At 40.7% G+C, this 24,008-nt stretch overlaps 1 long non-coding RNA gene across 4 annotated transcripts; it reads left to right on the top strand.

Annotated features, from left to right (window-relative positions):
• The first annotated feature begins 6,956 nt into the window (after positions 1-6,956).
• Positions 6,957-23,666, top strand: LOC132874913 (uncharacterized). Of its 4 annotated transcripts, none has more exons than XR_009651718.1 (5): positions 6,957-7,029; positions 7,158-7,232; positions 16,913-16,998; positions 17,391-18,382; positions 20,120-23,666. It is a non-coding gene; the product is annotated as an uncharacterized LOC132874913 (long non-coding RNA). The 4 variants fall into 4 exon arrangements; XR_009651719.1 differs by having other exon boundaries at positions 16,913-17,493; positions 18,267-18,382; XR_009651720.1 differs by having other exon boundaries at positions 16,913-18,382; positions 20,120-20,181; positions 20,329-23,666.
• The last annotated feature ends 342 nt before the right edge of the window (positions 23,667-24,008 follow it).

Here is a 24,008-nt window from a genome sequence, read left to right as displayed (position 1 = left end):
CCCCCCCCCCCCCCCCCCCCACACACACAGCTTACCTTAAAATTCTCCAAGTGTCATCTATGCCCGACAGCCTGCAGCACTGGGCCTAAGAGGAATGTTTTATCGGGGTCACTGGTCTCTTACATCAAAAAACATGCTCATTTGGCTCTTCCTAAGTCTGCCATCTTTTCTTGGTATTTCTCATGTCATTTGGAGAGGGGTAAGAAATATGATCAATAATCAATACTGTATTGCTGATGTGGGCAAAGTGATCATTTTAATATTAGACACCTGTATAATCTGTGCACAAACAAAATCTTCCAGGAAAAACTGCTAAACATGATGCTCTGTCACTCCCTGGTGGCAAGGGACTTCTCTTAATGCCTGGATTGGTCTGTTAGTTCTCCTTAGATCATTACACTCCTTTGCCTGTGTGATGCCCACTAAAGTGTTATCACATTTGTGGTAGTTTTTGTAATTTCATAATTAATGTTTTGAGTGTTTATTCAAGGGATAATCAACCTGTATTCGCTAACATTGTAATAAAATATTTGATGTACATATCAAGAGAAGTAATGTGTGTTCGACAGCAGGGGGCAGTGTGGTGTTTACGTGGCCCCAGGGGCTATACGTCAGTTTGGTTCGCTTTGCGGCTTTTCTCTTTCTGCTGAGCAAGAAGACAGAACGGACGTAGAGTTTCTTTGTTTCATTCATTTCTCCTGTTTCCAGGTTGGTGAAATAATAAATTAAGCTAAGTAACTGAAGTGCAATATGTTAACATGTCGCTGAATGTTTTAATGTCTGGTAATAAGCTTGTGTTACGAATATGTGGACATATATGTGTACAAAATAGTAGCCGCATTTTCGCGCCTGATGACGTCACCTGTGGTAACTTAAAGGAACAGTCCACCGTACTTCCATAATGAAATATGCTCTTCTCTGAATTGAGACGAGCTGATCCGTACCTCTCCAAGCTTTGCGCGACCTCCCAGTCAGTCAGACGCGCTGTCACTCCTGTTAGCAATGTAGCTAGGCTCAGTATGGCCAGTGGTATTTTTTGGGGCTGTAGTTAGATGCGACCAAACTCTTCCGCGTTTTTCCTGTTTACATAGGTTTATATGACCAGTGACATGAAACAAAGTTCAGTTACACAAATTGAAACGTGGCGATTTTCTATGCTATGGAAAGTCCGCACTATAATGACAGGCGTACTAACACCTTCTGCGCGCTTCGACAGCGCATTGATACCTTCACTCGGAGTTGTACCATTTTTTTTAGACAGGGCGGACGGACCAGGGCATTCGCCCGCCTGGCCGTGCCCGACGAGGAGTGCTCTCGGCCGGCTTGGGAGGCAGACGGCAGCCCCTCCTGGAAGTGTGGTTTTACCATGGGCCTCATGCGGAAAAATGACAAAGTCCCAATTTTACCATGGGGCTCGAGTTGTACCATTTTTTTAGACAGGGCGGATGGACCAGGGCATTCGCCTGCCTGGCCGTGCCCGAAGAGGAGTGAAGGTATCAATGCACTGTCGAAGCGCGCAGAAGGTGTTAGTACGCCTGTCATTATAGTGCGGACATTCCATAGCATAGAAAATCGCCACGTTTCAATTTGTGTAACTGAACTTGTTTCATGTCACTGGTCATATAAACCTATGTAAACAGGAAAAACGTGGAAGAGTTTGGTCGCATCTAACTACAGCCCCAAAAAATACCATTGGCCATGCTGAGCCTAGCTACATTGCTAACAGGAGTGACAGCACGTCTGACTGACTGGGAGGTCACGCAAAGCTCGGAGAGGTACGGATCAGCTCGTCTCAATTCAGAGAAGAACATATTTCATTATGGAAGTACGGTGGACTGTTCCTTTAAGTCACGTCAGTCAGAGGTTTATTTTTAGCTCCTTGAACATTTTTAGGAAGTCTTTATATTTTCAAGTGTGTGATATTGTGAAAGCTGATGTTAAAAGCTAAGGTTAAAAACGGATTTCATGTACTGCTAAAAAAAGTTGAAAGCTGATGTAAAAAAACCCCTTATATTTCATAATGTAAAAATTGGTTAAAAACAAGTTAAAAATCTGTAAGCTCATGCATTTTCAGAAGAGTAAAGGATTTAAAAATTGAAACAGGAAACATGCACTTAAGCATTTGTGATCTGTAGTCTAAGCTATATTTATATGTAACAGTGGTTATTGTCAATTTTGATTTAGTAATCAAACAAAACCTATAACTCAGTACTGGCTGAATGATGACAAAGATAAATGGTATTTTATTTTGAAGTTGTGTCTCTTTACATAGAGAACATTGGGTGTATACTGTATGTATTGACAGTATAACAGTGGAGGATTTAAATTGTGAATGTTTTAATAAATCCTCCTCTCTCTTTCTGCTGAGCGAGAAGACAGAACGGATGTGGAGTTTCTTTGTTTCATTCATTTCTCCTGTTTCCAGAGAGAGCATAAGCTGTATATGTGGTACCCGCCGGTACCCGTAACACCTGTTTTCCATAATCTTTGTCATATGTATCCTTCTGATCAACACATTGGCTTTCCAGAGTTTTCTCCTTTCACTTATAGAGCTCTTTGCAGGGATGAGAATTTTCCGCCGATCGGCGGATTTCCGACTTTTTCAGACCAAAATGATCGTTTTTGATATCGATGTAAATCCGTTGAGAAATTTTCGGGGGGGGGGGGGGGGGGGGGATGATTAACGATCTGTGGTCACCTTATAACGCAGACATCCCAAGTCTCCCGGAACTTCCGGGAGTCTCCTGCATATTGATAGAAGCGAGCAAGAGCGTGCGCGCGCAACATTAAGGTCTGCATCACGCATCTTAGAAGGTGCGCGTGCGAGGGAGACTGTGTGCAGTGTTGCCAGATATTGCTGACGTTTTCCATCCCAAAATATGTTCAAAACCCGCCAAAATGCACTTAAAACCACCCAATGTGGCAACACTGCCTGTGTGCCTGTTCATGTAGCACATGCCAGACAAAGAGCATCCTGATTGGTTTACTCAGCAAAATAAGCCAATCAGCTTTCAGTGTGGGCGGGCTTTTATCCCTTTTCTCGAGGACCGAAGTTTTTAGTTGAGTCAGTGCAGCCGACAGGACCGGCATAGCAGAGAGAGAGCGCGCACCCCAAAAAACCAAAGTACAAACCCCACTTCACCTCAGATTACACAAAAGAATCTCCCTGTCTAATAAGGGTAGAAAATAATGACAGTTTCGCGCGATGTACTGTTTGCAGCAGTGATTTCAGCATTGCCCATGGTGGCTTAAATGATTGTAAAGGACATGTTGAGGTGAGGAGTGTCATTTCATGTGCATTATATTTAGGTCTACAACAGGCTGTCATGAAAAGACCAAACTTATTGAAGATTTCCGTAAAGTAACAATGTATGAATATACATCATATATATCAAATACACGTCATATATAAGTGTGTATCTTTTTATAAATGAGGTTAGCTTGTCTAATGTAGCATGTTGGGGAGAATCATAGTATCATATCTATATTTCTGATAAAATTTTAGGTATGATACCGTGTATAACTCTCCTACTTATTGCTCATTTCATGGGGGGGGGAATTGCTGGCATGTGCCGCGCGGGAGCGTCTGCCCACATTTTTTTAGGCCGAGATGAACTTTATAGTTTTTGATTTAAAAAATTTTTCCAATTTGTAATGCCCATTGTACATGCCTGTTCTTGAACTCAAAATCACCATCTCGATCTTCAAATTGACCATATGGTATCTGTATTACATTCCACAACATCCTGTCCAGATAAAACCTAGTTAGTACACACAACAGTTGAAAGGGAAGTGATGAGTGATGTTGAATGTTGCCTGCTTAATATGCAAGACCTCCTGCTACCATGATAACATCAGAAGAAAGCTTAAGAGAATTATATGACAGAACTTTTTTCTGGTTTGCACTTCATTTTAAAGGATTAGAGTATTCAAAGACATAAATAGCAAAAATGCAGAAATATAATACTGTAGAGCTCGTTTATATTAAAAGGTGCATTGATTTTTTGAAATCATCAAATGTGAATTGATTAAAAACAAGTCTCTTGTACCATATTAATCATTTTCACCTGGTAGTCCACCAAGAAGGGGAATTTATTTCCAAATACATTGCAACTTTTTGCTGATAAAAGTAATGGTTTTGGGGTAAAAAAAAAAAAAAAATAGCCAAAAATCATTAGCACCTGGAACCCCTGGGCCCCGCCCCCCTGGGCCATGGGCCCCGCCCCCCTGGGCCATGGGCCCCGCCCTGGTTTTTTCAGACTTTTTAAATATTTTCCATTCTCATCCCTGTCTTTGAGATTTATTTTCTCAGATTAACCTGCTGCTGTCTCCCAATTACCAACAGAAAGAGAGCAGACTTAGTGGAGATTGAACCCTGACGATGGCTTTTCATTATTCCACAGCTTATACCACTCGATCCAGTACATAGTTTTATTTTTGAGATTTGTTTATATTTTGCATTGACAGTGTCCCCTCAGCACTGGTTTCATCCTCATCCCCCCCGAACTTCATTACCCATCAGCCCCATCAGACACTCAGCTGGTTTGTGCTTCTCCGTAATTGGTGTCCCTGTTAAGGATTTTAGTTTTAGGATCTCAGCTGTCTGAAGGCTGATGTCACTCAGTGCGTTTACATGCACATCCAAATCGAGCTACTGTCGGTAATCGAGCAAAGGGTCCCAGCAGGGGTGCCAGAGAAATCCAATCCTACATGCACACAAGGAAATCGAGCTATTGTGTGAGGTACATTGTGCACCCGAGCCACAGGTGGCGCTACACGCCCCATCGTGTTGGTACACTTCCGGTTGTCGTCATGAAGAAGAGCTATTCAAGAGTATAAACAAAGTTATCCGTGTTCACAAGTTCCGTGCTCAAGCTGTTATGCTTGCTCTAACAGACTGTATGGCTACAAACTGTCCTGCGCAGACCACTGTTTTGTAAGACAACTTATTTTGCACAATTATATATTTTTCTAAAGTCCATTTTTTGCTTACAATTTAACTTATGTCTTAATAAACACACAAAAAGTTCAATTGTTTTGTTTTTATTGACATTCTTCAGATGTTGGACATATATACACACACACACATACACATACAGTGACTTGTTTATGTACACAATTCACAGCTATGCAACAGCTGTACAGATGTATTTGGTGATACAGTAAGTGAGCTAAATTTTAACAGTGCAAACAATGCCACAAAAAGAAAAGATTCATGCCGTTGTCATGATTCGTTGTCATGCCGACCGAGGCTGTTGTGTTTCCCACTTGTGGTCTCGTCACTTGTCACTTCCGGAAGGGGCAGTGCTGAAGTAAGTAGCTCGACTACGTAGCTCGATAGGGTTTACATGCACTAAGTAGCTCGGCTACAATCGCATAATCTAGGTCGCGTAGCTCGATTACGAGAAATCAAGTTCGGTTCGATTTCAGCCGAGCTAAGGTGTTTCCATGCCATTTAGAACTTCGATTTCAGTCGAGCAACGGCAGAAATTCGATTTTCTCTATGTGCATGTAAACGCACTGACTGTGTTTCACAGAACATTATGAAATATTACAGGAGCAGCAACCCTCATGTTACTGACAGGTAAACTTTGCATATATTTCAGCTCTTTCTGCTGTTTTTATGTGCTGTTGTGTCACGACTGTAACAGTTCAGAAAAGTTCTCGACATGTCTGTGTGTTTGGAAGTGTTTTTATCCATGAGACATGATTTCGATGCAGGGAAGAACATTTGTAGGATGGAGCGTAAAAGACGAGAGTGATGGTGCAAGAAGCAAAATGAATACTTGCAACTGATTAAAAATCCTTTTCATGGCGAAAAGCTTGTTAGTTATTTGATGCTTAATATTTATTTTATGCCTTCAGGATGCACTGTTTTTTGTCTGTAATTCTGTCAACAATGAAAGGAATAAGTATTAAGTAAGCAATGTGTGTTAATCCCACTTGAATGTCTATTCTCACGTAAAGAAAAGGTTGAGATAAAATGTCTTTTGTAACTTCTCTCTGGTCATCTCTTCATGTTTGCAACCAAAGATGAAGATTTTCATACACCCTGACAGTCCTGACATTCAGGAGCAGAGGGTCTTAAATACTTTTTTTTCTGCAATACATCATGCACCTCCTCAGCACAGAGTTATTTTATGAACACAATGTAGTTATTCATATATTAGGGTGATTCATTACATGTCTACAGTTACATTCTGGTTGTTTACTGATTCATTTTTTCCCAAAAGGTCTGCTGGTCCAAGTTGACCACTTATTTATTTGAATGTTTTTGAGTTATTGTGCGTGAGATTAAACTCAAATTCAGATGACCAGTCAGATTTGTGAATAAACATCCAAACTCATTATTCCAGACCTGTTATTGCTCTTACCTCACAGACCCTCAGAGTCCCTGAATGCCACTTTGAGAACCCCTGGTCGAGAGCACAAGACATTTTCAGCAACAACAAAGAATATATAAATGTGTGTGTTATTTCTTAGTCATGCTCCATTTATATCAGTTTCTGTTGAAAATGATTTAGAGTGAGATGCCCTTCCCATTGAGCCATTACAGGTGTGTACTGTGCATTTATAGTTTATTTGAAAAAGAAGCGAAATGAGCAACATTTTCAATGATGTCTAACCACAGACTATATTCAGACTTGGGGAAGCAACACACAAACTATGAACAGTGATTGCCTCATATTTCCTTTTTACTTCACAACTAGTTTTGTAATAGTTTACTGCAGTTCAACAAAAGAAGCTGAAAATGGACTAAATAAATACACACGATACAATCAATACAATTTCCTAAATGTTTAATAGTAAAATTAAAATACTGTATAAGTTTTTCGATTTTCACTTCACGCTGAAGATCACTGAAAGGGAGGGAAACTAACTTGATCTCTTTCATCACCCAATCCTTACTTCCTGTTAATTACATGTTCATATATACACACACACACACACACACACACACACACACACACACACACCCCACATCGCTGTACACTTCCACAAATTTAACTTGACAAAAAAGACCCAAAAGTAAGTAAGATAAAGCTCTGGCTTCGTTCAGGTTATTGTAAATATAAATGTCATCATGATACGATTTCACAGAAATGGTTTTCTAAAGACTGAAGATCTGTGTATATTGATATAAATTATGTTTCTAGTATTTTTCAGTGCTCTCAATGGAACTATGGATGTTGAATTCAGAATGCTGCTGCTGCTGATATTGAATATTACAGGTAGGGTTACTATATTTATTAAGTAATAAGATGAACCTGTCCCTGCTACAGAGTATACTGTATGTACTCCGACTTGTCTGAACTTAAAACATATGGACAAATCTACCTTAATTGATGTCATTCTTACAAGCTCTCCATTTAAATACTGTGCCACTGGTGTGTTCTTCAATGATGTTAGTGATCATTTTGCTGTTGCATGTGTTAGAAAATGTAAACCTGTGAAATCCAAGCCTCAATTTATTTTTAAAAGAAGTTACAAGCGGTTTAATGAGCAGGCCTTTTTACATGATATTTACTATAGTGATTTATACTTTGTCGGTGAAATGGTGGATGTTGAACTAGCCTGGGACTTTTTTAAATCCACTTTTATTCATTTTATTAACAAGCACGCCCCTCTGAGAAGATATAGAGTCAGTGGTCAGGACAACCTGTGCTTTAATGAAACCATTGCAACTCTTATCAGACAGAGGGAAAGTGCATGGAACATGGCAAAGCAAAACAATGATTCTAGGTCTTGGAGTAATTACAGGGCATGTAATGAAATGTATTTGTCCATGGCTTCCTACTCCAAGGAGGAATGAGAGTAGATGTGATCCCTGGGAGGTGGGTTTCCATGTAACAGTTCTATGGGGCAATCGTAGGGTTGGTGAGGAGGAAGGGAAGTGGCACGAGCCTTACTGAACACCATATGAAGATCCAGATATTCAGGAGGCACATTCAAAATATCAAGAGTCTCGTCAGGACTGGTGACAAGAGGGGCCAGAGGGATCTGAGCAGATGATAGGCAGGAGGCCAGGCAATGAGTACTCCAAAAGAGAATGGTCCCATTGTTCCAGTTAATGTGGGGGTTGTGGAAGTGTAACCAGGGAAGGCCCAGGACAATAAGCTCTATGGATTCGTTCATGGCGTAGAATGAAATTGATTCAACATGATTACCAGAAACCTTCAAAGTAACAGCATCAGAGATACAGAAAATGGGGCTGAGTTCAGCCCCATTCAGAGCTTGGGTGACAATCTAGTTGACGCAAAGGGATGCCCATTTCTTCTGCCCAGGAAGTCTTGATAAAGCTCTGGTTTGCCCCGGAATCAGTGAGGGCTTGAACCGACTGGACTTTGTTCTGGAATGAAATCTCAACAGTCAGTGTTGACCTGACAGCAGGGGAAGTGTGTGTAGAGATGCCCACCCATATCCCCACATCTGCTGGTGCCTTTTACTGGGCAGCGGGAGATGAAACGTCCAGACTGTCCACAATAAAAACAGGAATTAGTTTCTCGACAGTGTCTACTTTCCTCAGACATTACCTGGGTTCTGCCTAATTGCATGGGCTCTGACTCTATTGGGGCAGCACCTTCTGATGGAGGAGTGACTGTCCTGGGTTCAGCTCTTTGGCTCCATTTCCGGTCCCTTCTCTGTTTGTGCAGCAGATGTGCGTCCACTCAACCGGTCAGGTTGACTAAGCCATCCAGGGTGTCAGGAAGATCATGAGGTGCAATCTCATCCAGGATGGCATGATTTAGTCCATGAAAGAAGGCATCATATAAGGCACTGGCATTCCAGTCAGATAGGACCCAATGGGCAACTACAGCACATAAGTGGAAGCATACCTGAGGAGTTGATTTGTGAGGCAGGCAGGCAGGTGACAGGCGCAGCAGCACAGTCAAAAACCACCTTAATGATAGCCAGGAAGATGGTGTTAAGTCTCAAAAAAGAGCAGGCAATGTCATAATCCCAAACGTTAACAAGTCCAAAGCCAAAGTCAGAGCGACAGGTGCCAAAATGGCAGGCAAATCATAATCCACAATGTAAACAAAGTCCCGAGCCCAAGTCGCAGTGAAAGGTCCCAGAAAAATGGCAGGCAAAATCATAATCCACAACATAAAGTCTGAAGCCAAAGTCACAACGAGAGGTCCCAAAAACAGCAGGCAAAAATCGTAATCCAAAAAAAGTAAACAAAGTTTAGGAACAGAGCATGAGAATGAATGTGAGCATGAGCAAGACTAAACTTATGATGAGATTCGTGCTGGGTGAATCTTCTCGGTGTGTTTATATAGAGAGGCAGATGACAAACACTTAGCAGGTGTGCTCACGTAGTGCAGGGAGAACGGGGAAAAATGCAGAGTGGAGCGCAAAGGCACAGGTCAAGATCTGAAAGTTCCTGGCTGGATCGTGACAGGAGTATTTTATGCTGTCAACATTAAATGAATCAATAATTTATGGTTTGGACCTTTCAAACATGCCTGACTGCATATTTGCCTTTAGTTACTCAAGTTCTTCCCTGGAGTCTTTGGAGCTTCATTCTGGTGAGCTCTGGTGGCCTTCATTGTCTACGCCTAATTTATTGTGGTTTAAGCCATTAGTCAACAATGTTCGAGGAAAAAGAGTGAGTTTGAAGGTCAAGGAAAGAGAAATTGCTTGTAAAAATAATATTCTTTCCATTGTCACGCTTTGCGAGCAAAGGCCAATTCATTACCAAAGGAGTGTTATTCCTGACAACTTAGTACAGATTCAACTTCAACCACCACCGTCTAGAGTGATATTCAACGAAAAACTTCTACTTGTGGCACTGGTAAATAGTCATCGAACAAGAATGGCATCAAGATTAAAGATTACTGTACGTTGTGGAACATGATTGTGACATATTAGCGGTCACAGAGACCTGGCTGGCTTGTGATGAAATTCTCAGCTAACCAAATTATTGGGGATACATGTCCGGAAGAGTATAAAATGTCACACATTCCTCGAGATAATGGTCAACGAGGTGGAGAGGTCGGCATTCTGTACAAGTACTGCCTGGATGTACACAGCTTCTCCAGAGATTGGAATTTGACTTCATTTAAATACACTGAACATCTTTTAAAATCAACTTCATGGATCAGGTTAATTGTAATCTACCACCCTCCACCTTCAATGACTAATGGTCTGACTGTTGCGCAGTTCTTCTTATGTTTCTTGAGCGTTTGGTTCTTCTACCTGCTGATATCCTAATCCTGGGTGACTTAAACTTCCATGTAGATAATAATAATAATAATAATAACTTTATTTGCCAGGTATGTGAACACACGAGGAATTTGACTCCGGTTTCACTTAGCTCTCTTAGTACAAACAGATAAAAAGCATAGACAAAAACAAAAAGCAAAAAGCTAGAAGGGTAAATATATGTATAGACAGCATAGTGCAAGGATGAATTAATAAATATACAGTGTGGACAGAATGACGGTATGAGTGTGCAGATATTTCACAGTTAATGTTACTGATATTTGAGTCCGGTTTTAGCTGTTCATCACAGAGACAGCCTGAGGGAAAAAAACTGTTCTTGTCTGGTTGTTTTGTGTACAGTGTTCTGTAGCGTCTCCCAGAGGGGAGAAGTTTAAACAATTTGTGACCAGGGTGTGATGGGTCTGCAGAGATGTTATCTGCCCGTTTCCTGACTCTGGACAGGTACAGGTCTTGGATGGAGGGCAGGCTGGCACGAATAATTTTCTCTCCAGACCTTATTGTCCATTGCAGTCTGTTCTTGTCCTGTTTGGTGACAGATCCAAACCAAACACTGATGGAAGAGCAGAGAACAGACTGAATGATGGCAGAGTAGAATTGTGTTAGCAGCTCCTTAGACAGGTTGAGCTTCCTGAGCTGGCGCAGAAAGTACAACCTCCGCTGGGCCTTTTTGATGATGGTGACTGTGTTGGTCTCCCACTTCAGGTCCTGGGAGATTGTGGAACCCAGAAACCTGAAGGTTTCAACAGCAGTCACAATGTTGTTGGTGATGGGCGGCAGGGTGGGGGGGGGGGCTCCTCCTAAAGTCCACTGTCATCTCGACAGTTTTGAGCGTGTTCAGCTCCAGATTATTCTGACCGCACCAACAGACCAGCTGTTCAACCTCCCGTCTGTATGCAGACTCGTCACTGTCTCGGATGAGGCCGATGACCATTGTGTCGTCTGCAAATTTCAGGAGTTTAACAGACGGGTCTCTTGAGGTGCAGATGACATGACTGATCGAGACACTCAGGATTTTATGCATCTTCTGGATACCTTTAACCTAGTACAGCATGTGGCTGGATTAACTCATAAATCTGGTCATACTAATAATGTGACAGAATTCTTCTTTTGTCAAGGTTATGGATGTTTTCCTTGCTTGGATATCTGATCATTGTTTGGTACAGGTGAGGATCAATACAATGAAAGCAAAGTCTACCAAGAAGTGTTACCTATAGAAAGTGGAAAGAGGTTTATGTGGATGAGTTTGAACAAGACTTAACAGTAACTGTTCATAGTTTAGATTTATGCAATTCTGTTAATGACCTTGTTTTGGGTTATAACCAGTTGCTTCAAAATCTTGCAGATAAACATGCTCCCGGGGTGGCACGGTGGTTTAGTGGTTAGCGCTGCCACCTCACAGCAAGAAGGTCCGGGTTTGAGCCCCGTGGCTGGCGAGGGCCTTTCTGTGCGGAGTTTGCATGTTCTCCCTGTGTCCGCGTGGGTTTCCTCCAGGTGCTCCGTTTTCCTCCACAGTCCAAAGACATGCAGGTTAGGTTAACTGGTGACTCTAAATTGACCGTAGTTATGAATGTGAGTGTGAATGGTTGTCTGTGTCTATGTGTCAGCCCTGTGATGACCTGGTGACTTGTCCAGGGTGTACCCCGCCTTTCGCCTGTAGTCAGCTGGGATAGGCTCCAGCTTGCCTGCGACCCTGTAGAACAGGATAAAGCGGCTAGAGATAATGAGACAAGATAAACATGGTCCCTTCAACCATAATAAAATCACATTATTCCCCCATGCTGAATGGTTTACTCCTGAGTTGCAGTTGGAAAAAAGGAAAAAAAGAAAATTGGAACGAAATTACAGATGTACAAGACTATCTGAGGATGCCCAACATTTCAAGGAACACACTCTGACCATTAAAGTCAGTTACTTATTACAGCTCACCAGACATTCTCCAACGAAAAAATTCAAACCTGCGTTGGGGATTAAAAAGCTATATATTCTGTGTTCAGCAATTTCCTTAATCATGACCTTGAAACTCAGCTTCCAGGACACAATTCTCCATTTGAATTAACTAACAGATTTGCAAGCTTTTTCACTGAGAAGCTTGACAGTATTCGTGCTGGACTTCATGTTTGTTTCTCCAGCTTGATTTCAGATTATATGAACAATTGTACCACAAAGTTGGCAAATTTCTCACCCATCAGTGAGGACGATGTTGAGAAAATTATTAAGATGACCAGCAACAAGTCATGCAGTCTCAATCCAATACCTACAAAGATTCTCAAACAACATTTGTCATCACTCCTTCCAGTCATTACCCGGGTTATCAATATGTCACTTGATGAAGTCACCACGCCGGCTGTTTTAACACCAGTATTCAAGAAACCATCTTTGAACCCAGAGAATTTAAAGAACTTTAGACCTGTGTCTAATCTCACCTATATCTCAAAGTTGATTGAGAAAGTTGTTGTTGACGGTCACATCTCGAAACATATTCAGATGAACAACCTTGATGAAATAATGCAATCTGCATACAAGCAATATAATCCTACTGAAACTGGTTGGGCCCAACTTCATAATGACCTCTTACTTGCATTGGATGACAACATAGCCATACTGCTTGTCTGTTTGTATCTCAGTGCTGCCTTTGACACCATTGAACATGGCATTCTATTGCGTCAACTTGAACATCGTTTAGGTATCACTGGGAAGTGCCACCAGTGGTCAACTCTTATTTGATGGAAAGTTCAGAGTTGCCTGAACCTAAAGACCTGAAAGATCTGTTCAGAAGACTGCTGCAAGGTTGGTAACGGGGACCAAGAAGTATGAACATAACCCTGGTCCTGCGTGAATTGCATTGGTTACCTATTAGAAGACATATTGAATTCAAGATCTTATTGCTAACTTTCAAGTGCATCCATGGCATTGTTTCCACGTACCTTATGGAACTTATTTGCAAGCACTGTAAGAAGGGAACGAGAGCTGATGACAAGAACTACTTCAAAGCTCTGAATGTAAAGAGGATGACATTTGGTGGTCGAAGTTTTAGTTACTCATCGCCAACACTACTAGAGGCTCTTTGTTTTGAATCTCATCTCATCTCATCTCATCTCATCTCATCTCATCTCATATCTCATCTCATCTCATTATCTCTAGCCACTTTATCCTGTTCTACAGGGTCGCAGGCAAGCTGGAGCCTATCCCAGCTGACTACGGGAGAAAGGCGGGGTACACCCTGGACAAGTCGCCAGGTCATCACCGGGCTGACACATAGACACAGACAACCATTCACACTCACATTCACACCTATGGTCAATTTAGAATCACCAGTTAACCTAACCTGCATGTCTTTGGACTGTGGGGGAAACCGGAGCACCCGGAGGAAACCCACGCGGACACGGGGAGAACATGCAAACTCCGCACAGAAAGGCCCTCGCCGGCTATGGGGCTCAAACCCGGACCTTCTTGCTGTGAGGTGACAGCGCTAACCACTACACCACCGTGCCACCTGTTTTGAAACTGATTGAGTTATTTAAGAAACACTTAGACACATCTATTCAGTAAGAATAGTTAGAATTATGCATTGGTGACAATGTTATTGTATGTCTTTTTTCTGGAAAGTGTTTTTTTTTTGTCAATGGTTTCATAATTTTTTTTTTGATAATTTGTAGCTCCCCCCCCAAATATCGTTGTGATACTTGTCATTAAATCATTAATAATAATTATAATAATAAAAAAATTATTAAATTATTATTTATATAGTGCCTTTCACAGACCCAAGGTCGCTTAAACCAGTCTGTCCATCTGCAGATTTGACCAGGCTGTCCAGTCTGTGGACGGAAAACACTCGTATGAATCAATTTAGTCCCCAATGATTCATACAGTTAGTAATGAGTGCCTGACATGAACATTGTGCCTCAGTCAGGATCTCTTTCTGGATCCCAAGTCGGGAGATAACATGGAAGAGTGCTTCCGACACACTGTGTGCAGGAATGTTACATAGAAGCACTGTTTCCCGATATCGAATTGTATATTCTACGAGGACTAATGCAAATCTGTGCCTTTCTGCAGTCAGGTCTAATCGCCTGACGAGATCCATGCCAATTTTTTCGAAGGTGGATCTCAATCAAAGGGCATAATGGCACTTGTGGGATGGCCAGTGAATTCACCAGCTAACATTCATGACATGTCATGCACCACCTGCGAACATCGTCGTGAATGCCTGGCCAGTAGAAACATGCCACAAGATGTGTCTGGGTTTATCCTGTCCTGCATGCCATATCATGGGATTATGAGGAGTTGCATAAAACAAAAGTTCCCTACAGCTCTTCAAGACCAACACCTGGGTCATTTCTTCATGTTCTCACCCCCTCCCACCCACACTCACCTCATATAACACCACACTGAGATACCCCCAGGGGTAGTGGTACGTAGCCGCCCATACCACTTGCCCAAACACAAAAACACAGTGGTTTGAGACGAACTCAAGGCCATGCTTGAAATGGGAATAATCAAGAAGTCCCACAGTGACTGAAACAGCCCGGTGGTCCTGTTCCCCAAGACTGATGGGTCAGTCTGTTTCTGTGTGGATTACAGAAAAGTCAAGGTGGTGTCTAAACTCGATGTGTACCCAATGCCTCGCATTGATGAGTTGTTCGATTGATAAGGCACTGCTTGCTTTTATTTGGCAATAGATTTGACAAAGGGATATTGGCAGATTCTGCTGACTCCTCTATCCCAAGAGAAAATGGCCTTTTCCACATTGTTTGGCTTATACCAATTCATCATGCTTCCTTTCAGGTTATTTGGTGCTCCCACTACATTCCATCGGCTCATGGACAAAATGTTCTATCCCCATGCCACCTATGCTGTGGCCTACTTAGATTACCTCATTATATAGCAATGATTGGTCATGGCACCTACAACACCTTAGGGCTGTCCTGGAGTCGCTGTGGCATGCGGGCCTCATGGCTATCACAAAAAGTGCACAACTGGGTGGGTGGAAGTATGGTATCCGAGTTTCCACTTGGGTCATGGGCAGGTGCGTCACCAAATTGGTAACACTGCAGTGATTGCAGCCTGCCCAAGGCCCAGGACCAAAAAAAGGGGTGAGACAGTTCCTGGGGTGGGTTGGCTATCACAGGTTCATACCTAACTATTCGGATATTGCCAGCCTGCTGACTGATCTGACTAAAATGGGAGCACCAGATCCGGTCCAGTGGATGGAGCAGTGCCAGCAGACCTTCACAAAGGTAAAAGCTGCACTGTGTGGGGGGCTACTTTTACACTGCCCTCACTTCTCTCTCCCTTTTATTTTACATACAAACACGTCAGACTAGGGGCCGTTTCGTCCCAGAAGGTGGAGGGCAAGGAATGTCCAGTGCCGTACATCAGCCACAAGCTCTCGATGCAAGAAAGTAAATACAGCACCATCAAAAAGGAGTGCCTGGCCATCAAGTGGGCAATCCTCACCCTCTGGTACTACCTGCTGGGGCACCCTTTCACTCTCTGTTCGGAGATATGCTGCTCCAGTGGCTCCACCACATAGGAGTTATTTGAGCATCTGAGTTGTTTGTTTTTGGATGGAGTTGAACAGCTGCCCTTAGAGTGCCATCCTAAGTGAATTTGGAGTAAACAGGTTTTCTCTTCTTGTATCTTAGTTTCATTTCTTGCTCTACAGATAAAGTGGATAGAGATTAGAGTTATAAGTAGAACTGTAAGGTGTAGTTTAGTCCTGATGGTCCCCCCCCCCCCAGGTATATTACGTATCACTGAGGAGCTCAAAGACGTCACCATGAACCAGGTTCACAGCACCATTGTCTGGTGTTGGGTTTGTATGAGTGTTATTCTTATTATTCTTATAAGTATTATTATTAAAATGGTGACAAAATTAAGGATTAACTTAAGGTTCAGTTAAAAATGACCTTCTGTCTCGGCTAGACATTGTTTGGGAACATTTTTTTTATGAAATGTGTATTTTGAACAGAGAAGTGTCTGAAGGACCCACCAAGGTCTGTTTTAGTGTCAGATCGACCCACACACACACTTTAATGTTGGATGTAATGGTAGCCTTATTGCTGAACAAAGAGTTAAGACTCTTATATTATATTTTTATAGTATTTATTATAGTATATATTACTTATAGTATATTTTAGAGCTTTTTAAGATCCTTTATTATTTTGGACTATTGCATATACTATGGCAGTGATTTTAAACTGTTCCTGTGTAGCCCGACCTTCGTCCAGTGGAGAAGAACACTTCTTTGTTAGACCAAACATAGTCTTTGTTTAAAACATTGTTGTAAAAACATCTCGCGCGCTTTGACATGCGTAAATGAAATTGCTGAATTGCTGAAATATTATTTTGCTTATGATTGAAGGTTTCATTCACACACACATACATATGGAATTAAGATGTGATTTGCCGACCTAGCACATAGACACAGATATCAAAATGATGTCACTCACTCACACCCTCCCATAGACACACACACACACACACACACCCCTCTCTGAGGTCATATACAAACACACACACATTTGACAGACACAATAGCCGTTTGGAGAGATTATGATTTGTTATAAAAGGTGTTTGTAATCTTTCATCTTTGACGAAGTGACTGTGTGAATAAACCGGCATGTGAACTCTCTGGTGTTCCCTTGTCTGTTTCTCTCGACCTGATCATTCTCGTCCTCAGATCTGAGGGGGCTCATGAAGGAATCGGGGTCTCTTTCTGGGTGAACCCCAACAATTTGGTGTCAGAAGTGGGATACTGCCAACCAGGTGAGTAAATTATTTTAAGTAAATTATTTTAATTTTAATTTGATTGGTTATTGATTGGTTGCCGCCTGGTTGGTAGTAATTTAAAAAAAAAAAAAAGAGATCCATAATTCAGGTTGGTAAACCTCGTGTAGAGGCACGGGACGTTTTGGAACCTCGTAGACTTTTTAGACTTTTGTCTACGGGACGTGACGGGGCTGGTAGAGCCACGGGATTGGACTGGTAAACCTCGTAATTTACGGGACGGTGAGCCTCGTGAAGACACTCCAAGGGGGAGAACTGTCACGAGAAGAGCGCGCTTTTAATCTTTGATTCCTTCGTGCAGCCACCATGGGGGGAAAAATTGTATTATATTAATTGTATTATATTAATTGTAATATATTAATTGCATTAAGGTACCCGGACCCCGAGAAAAACCCACGGGATTGGATGTGGTTTAGCATTCTACACAGATTCTAGACAATTTGGCCGGCTCAGTTTTGATTTATCCTCATCCAGGTATTTGCAATCTCTGGGAGCTGTGTAATGTATCTTTAATTGTTTTAGCATTTATATAAGGCATTACTGGATATGCACAAAATAATGAAACAATAAATCAGTACTCTGGACATGAACAGTTAGAACTGTGTTCCTGGTGTGCATAAATGTTAAACCTTTGGTCAATCAAACCTGTATAACCAACTTCCAAAGTCCTTATTTCCCTTATAAAATCCTTATAAGATGCAAATTAAAATGATTTACCTAAAATTTGAATGATAATTAACAATAATATATCCCAGGTACTTTTTATTCAATAAACTTTAAGAATGAATACAAGCTTCAATGTTTGACAAAAAAACCACAAAGTGTAAATGTTATGTGCTCTTTTCTCTAAATAAATATTGAAGTGTTTTTTTGTTAAAAAGAATCCGTATAACTTTATTTGTACGCCCGTATACTATGTTTATCGACTCAAATCCGTATAAAATACGGACATTCTGTATATTGTGCATTTTAATCTCAAAGAAAGCTTCACTGAATCGATTCTTTAGAACAAACTCGCATGCGTGTGAATCAATTTACTTGATTCACTCTTGATTCTTGACTCAGAAACTACGGAAACCTTATTTGTATTCCTGTTTTCAAATTGTAAACAATAATCACACTTTCATGCTGCATGAAATTAAAGTATGAACTTTCCTCAACCCATTACGTGTGCATGAACTCAACAAATGCCGTTGATGCGTCTGTATCGATTCGCTCGATCGAGTCATTTATGTTTCGTCCCGAAGAAGATCCGAATCGTCTGTGAATCTCATCACTGTTAGAAATCCAAGAGAAGAGATCCTCTTCCCTTAACATCATCAGAGGAAAAATCTGCTTCTTAATCAATTAGTTTCAGCGTTTGGTGAGTAGATCATCTGTATTTTATTTTATATTCATTGTGTGTTGATAGTCCGAAACTTGTAACTGGAAAGTTATCAGGAAAGTCTGCGAGGTGATCTCTGAACAGGTCCGCGAGCACTCTACAAGACTATTAATGCGTTTTAATAATTAATAGTGCAGCTATTAATGCAGTTTCATGTCTAGATCTTATAAATGATGAATACGAAGTTTTCAAAATTATGAGAACTCCAGTTCCCATGATGCTTGTGAACTGGGCATGCGCACTGGATAAAAGAAAAAGCAGCTCTTTAGGGCAAAACTCTCGTCTCATCAGATTTGGGCAGTAATTCTATGCGTTCAGACCTTAAATAATGAAATAACTGTACAAGCAAATACAACACAAAAACCATTTTTAAAACATTCAATGAAATTAAACAGACATGGTAAAAACAGAAGAAATATATTTAAGGCTTAGAGTTTGATTAATTTAGCCAAATCAAATATCACTTTATATTTATCAGGAATCATTTTTAAAATATTGAGTATTATACCACTTCCTGTTTAAAGGCATAATAAAAGGTATCAAATATATTTACCCTACGTGTGAATGGGAATGCCGAAAAGTTTAATGTTTAACCTAATGTTTAATGTTGATCTAAAACATTTTAAAACTGATCGTGTGGTGGTCTAGTGGTTAGGATTCGGCGCTCTCACCGCCGCTGGTGTAGTGGTATTTTTATTAATCATATGTAATTCTAACCTTTAAATATCCTATATACTCCTGTTTCTGACGCGTTTTAGCGAAATGTGGACTTGTCTTGTCTGGGAAGCATGAAATTAGTTCAACAGCGAGCTAACCCGCTTTTTACTTCATTTTTGACATTTTTTTGAATAATTGTTCCGTAGCAATATGCTCTGTCTCTTTCTCAGTCAGCATTGAGATAAGACTCCCAGACTGTTACAGATAGCTATAATATAAACAAATAACTCATGCAAGAATAGCAGGCAAGGACAGCCACAGAAATCTGCAATGAGCAGAGAAAATCATTATTTTTGGCACTTTCTCACAATAATAAATTTAATATGTAATCTCTTTATATTATTAGGTAAATTAGGTAAATATACATAAAGTCAAAATGTCCAAGACAGACAACCAATTAATACTGTTAATTGAATTAAAAATGTATTTTGAGTCTGTCACATATCGAATCAAAGAGTGCTTATCAGCTATTCAATTTTATTCAAATTACATTCAGTGAAATTGTTTGTCATTTCAATTTGCCCTGTTTTTTATCTCCTTATCTTTCTTTAAACTTATTGCTACTTATGAGGCTAAGCTTAAACATGTTCCTCCTAATTTCGAACTATTGATATGAAATGCTCTGATTAACTGTTTGCTCCATACTTTTGCCTTTAAAAACCACAGAGGATATGGAATGGATAGGCTTTTAATGTATTTAGTTAACCATAATTTTTTTCAGCAAGAAACAGTTAAACGTTTACTTGAATAACTTTTTGTTTATAAATCGGAGACTTGGGTTTATCTTTGTTTAACCATTAAGAAAAAACTTCATAAATTATCATGATTATGATACATTGGCTTGTATAAGTACTCATTGTCCTTGAACCTTTCCGCATTTTGTTGCACTGCAACCTGGAACTTAAATTGACATGAAACTACACAAAACATGAAACTATTCATGTGCATCCTGTTTATAATAAGCAATACCTCTCTCTCTGGATCCATGTCATCCTACAGTCTCTTCTAGGCGTGGTGAGACCGTGCACCAGTTCGTACCTGGCGTTTTACACAAGATTTACGTAAGATTAATGAATTGATTGTTTCTTCTGTAATATCACAGGTTCCTGCCATTAATGATCTCTGTTCTGCCTTTTTTCCCACGCACATGAGGAGATAGTGTTTGGACTCAAGGTTTCATTTGACTCTCCTGCTGTTTTTTTTTTCAGCTGTAATTCATAACGTGCTCTGTGACCTTCTCCCTCCCTCAGGACTCTGTGGTCTGTGTGTTCTGGTGTCTGCTGGTGACACTTGCGCCTGCTCCAACATCTGGCGCATAAGGGCTTTAAGGTTTCCAGAACCAAGCTGCAATATTGTATGGACACTTAAGTATTTGAACTTTTGAAGTTTTGAACTTTCTCAAGGCTGTCATTCTAGACACAAAACCTCCTCCACTGCAACATCCTTTGACCTGGACTGACGCTATGGTGGTCGCTTATCACTCCCTCAGAAGCACCCTTTGTTCCGCCCCTGGGTTACCTGCTCACTTCAAGCCCTTCCACCTCTATGCCTGTGGACACCGGGGCACGGCCTCTGGGGACCATGAGGGGGGGGAGGTGCATCATTGTGCGTTTTTATCCAAAACATTAGACATTGTTGCTCAAGGCTTACCTGCGTGTCTGGGGGCTGTCTCCGCATGTGCTTTGATGGTTTTAGATGCGGATTGGGTTTTGTCTCGCCCATTAATCTTGCACTCGTCACACCAAGTTAAACAGGTGTTGCAAAATTGACAGACCCATTAAATTAATTAATCAGTAATTTAATAGATAATTAGATTAACATATGACTTTATTCTCTGTTCTACTAACAATCTCGAAATTCGTGTCACATCCTCTTTTGATAATGTAGGTCGCACTCTCGCACGCCTCCTTAATTCTCGGGATGATGCTTGGGATGACATTGATATTGTCTGTCTAAAAATCGTACATACTACTAGTATCAGGTATAATTTTTGTTGATGGTTCTTGTTCAAAACCCTCAGATGGTTCTTGTTTTATAATTTATAATATTATCACACCTCTGTGGTTATTCTGTGTGTTCAATCAATATCAGCCTGATATTCTGCATAAGACATATGCTCTTTCTTTCTCATTTGATTTTTGTCATCTTGATTGTGGACAAATTCTCTAAATGGGTAGAAGTTTTTCCCTGTTCTCGAGAGAACACGAAGGTAGTTACTCATTTTGATACCTAGTTATAATAATAATAATGATACATTTTATTTATAAGTGCCTTTCAAGGTACCTAAGAACACTGGACAGTAAAAAAGAAAAACAAACAATAAAAGCAGAACAATAAAATAATAAGAAATCAATAATAATAATTATTATTATAGTTATGGGGTTTCAAATGCCATAGACTCAGACAAGGGTACCCGTTTTACCTCAAAAGTCACACAAAACCTTTGTAAGTATCTCTAAACTAAACTGGTGTTTTCACATTCCTCAATCCTCTGGTATCGTAGAACGTACTAATCGAACATTGAAAGACAAATTAATTAAGGTCATGCAGGACACAGGTTTGGTTCCGTAATCCATAATTCATTCTGGCTGAAATTCGTGTGACACCAAGAAATTATTTTTGGGAATAAAGTTCTCCCCTGGAAGAAGGGAACTCCGGCTCCGGGTACCTCTGATTTAAAAATGCATATGGATGAGTATTCTGCAGCCCTTATAGATAAGTTGCATAAAATTTGTACCAAGGTCAATAATACAATATTATCTCCACCACACACCCCTTTCACGTGGGAGACAGGTGCTGGTATGACTTTTTAAAGTAATGATTTGGACAATTGGGAAAACAATATAATGGGCCTGCAGACATAGTCGCCATTACTTTTGCTGCTGTTTTAACTGATCTTTTTCCACAGTGGATCCATGCCACTCGATTGAAGAAGGCTCCATAACAAAGTTGTGTTACAATAACAAGTTTGCTGCTATTAACGCTTTTTGTGTCCCTATCTAGTCTCCCTCTGGCCAGTTTTCTCTCTCTCTATTTCTGAGCTCTGCACAGATTCGACTGAGAATCCTCAAGACGTGGTGAACAAAGAGAGATCTTGCGCCCCGTTTGGAACCAGTCATCCTCACTACAACCATGACAGTCCTCATCACGGATTTCGTGACTTCATTGTTGCTCGGGGCAGGGCTACCCGCCCGAGCCTTCGTGACTGCTTCATCTTTGCTCGGGGCAGGGTTACCCGCCCGAGCCTTCAGGACCACTTCATTGCTCGGGGCAGGGTTACCCGCTCGAGCTGGACTTCGAGACAACATCTTCTGGACTAACTTCGCTAACTGGACTGCACAAGCGCACACCACACGAATGTGTTATGTCTTTCATCTGATGCCGTTTTCTACTATTATTACACATCTCTATGCTCTGAAACTCTGTATTCTTACAGGACTCTGTTCTCACTATAGGTCGATATGCCTTCTAATTTCATTTTTCCCTCACTGTTTTAGAACAAATTATTCTGAAGGAAGTGTATTTGGGAATTAAGAGGTTTTGAGTTTCTCTAAGCTCCGGTGAGGTGGGACGAGGGCTGATTGGGCATGCCCGCCCTCTGAGCACCAATATATGTCAAGAAGGGCAAGATTAACTCACGATTAATTCTCGATGTAATCACATATGACCATGAGGTGATAATATATGGTCCTAGGATTTGATAATAGTGATACTATTATCAAAGGGGGGGATTGTTGGGTTTGTATGAGTGTTATTCTTATTATTCTTATAAGTATTATTATTAAAATGGTGACAAAATTAAGGATTAACTTAAGGTTCAGTTAAAAATGACCTTCTGTCTCGGCTAGACATTGTTTGGGAACATTTTTTTTATGAAATGTGTATTTTGAACAGAGAAGTGTCTGAAGGACCCACCAAGGTCTGTTTTAGTGTCAGATCGACCCACACACACACTTTAATGTTGGATGTAATGGTAGCCTTATTGCTGAACAAAGAGTTAAGACTCTTATATTTTTATAGTATTTATTATAGTATATATTACTTATAGTATATTTTAGAGCTTTTTAAGATCCTTTATTATTTTGGACTATTGCATATACTATGGCAGTGATTTTAAACTGTTCCTGTGTAGCCCGACCTTCGTCCAGTGGAGAAGAACACTTCTTTGTTAGACCAAACATAGTCTTTGTTTAAAACATTGTCGTAAAAACATCTCGCGCGCTTTGACGTGCGTAAATGAAATTGCTGAATTGCTGAAATATTATTTTGCTTATGATTGAAGGTTTCATTCACACACACATACATATGGAATTAAGATGTGATTTGCTGACCTAGCACATAGACACAGATATCAAAATGATGTCACTCACTCACACCCTCCCATAGACACACACACACACACACCCCTCTCTGAGGTCATATACAAACACACACACATTTGACAGACACAATAGCCGTTTGGAGAGATTATGATTTGTTATAAAAGGTGTTTGTAATCTTTCATCTTTGACGAAGTGACTGTGCGAATAAACCGGCATGTGAACTCTCTGGTGTTCCCTTGTCTGTTTCTCTCGACCTGATCATTCTCGTCCTCAGATCTGAGGGGGCTCATGAAGGAATCGGGGTCTCTTTCTGGGTGAACCCCAACATCTGGTCTCTGCACTCCTGAATTATTCTGTGATTAACCACAAGACCACGTGCTCTCTAATGAGTAACCGCTTTATTAGCTGAAGGTTGAGGTTGTGTGTAGAATTCTGAAAATGATACTTTGAGGAAATAATGTGCTTGTTGATGCATGACTGTTTTGGAGTCTATCTGCACTTGATTAATTTGACCACCAGATGACAGATAGCTGAAACGCCTCAAAGAATGAATTTCTAAAAATAGA

Source organism: Neoarius graeffei, chromosome 27 (genome assembly GCF_027579695.1).
Source record: "Neoarius graeffei isolate fNeoGra1 chromosome 27, fNeoGra1.pri, whole genome shotgun sequence".
Classification (NCBI taxonomy): Eukaryota; Metazoa; Chordata; class Actinopteri; order Siluriformes; family Ariidae; genus Neoarius; species Neoarius graeffei.
This window is presented reverse-complemented; position numbering and strand designations above follow the sequence as displayed.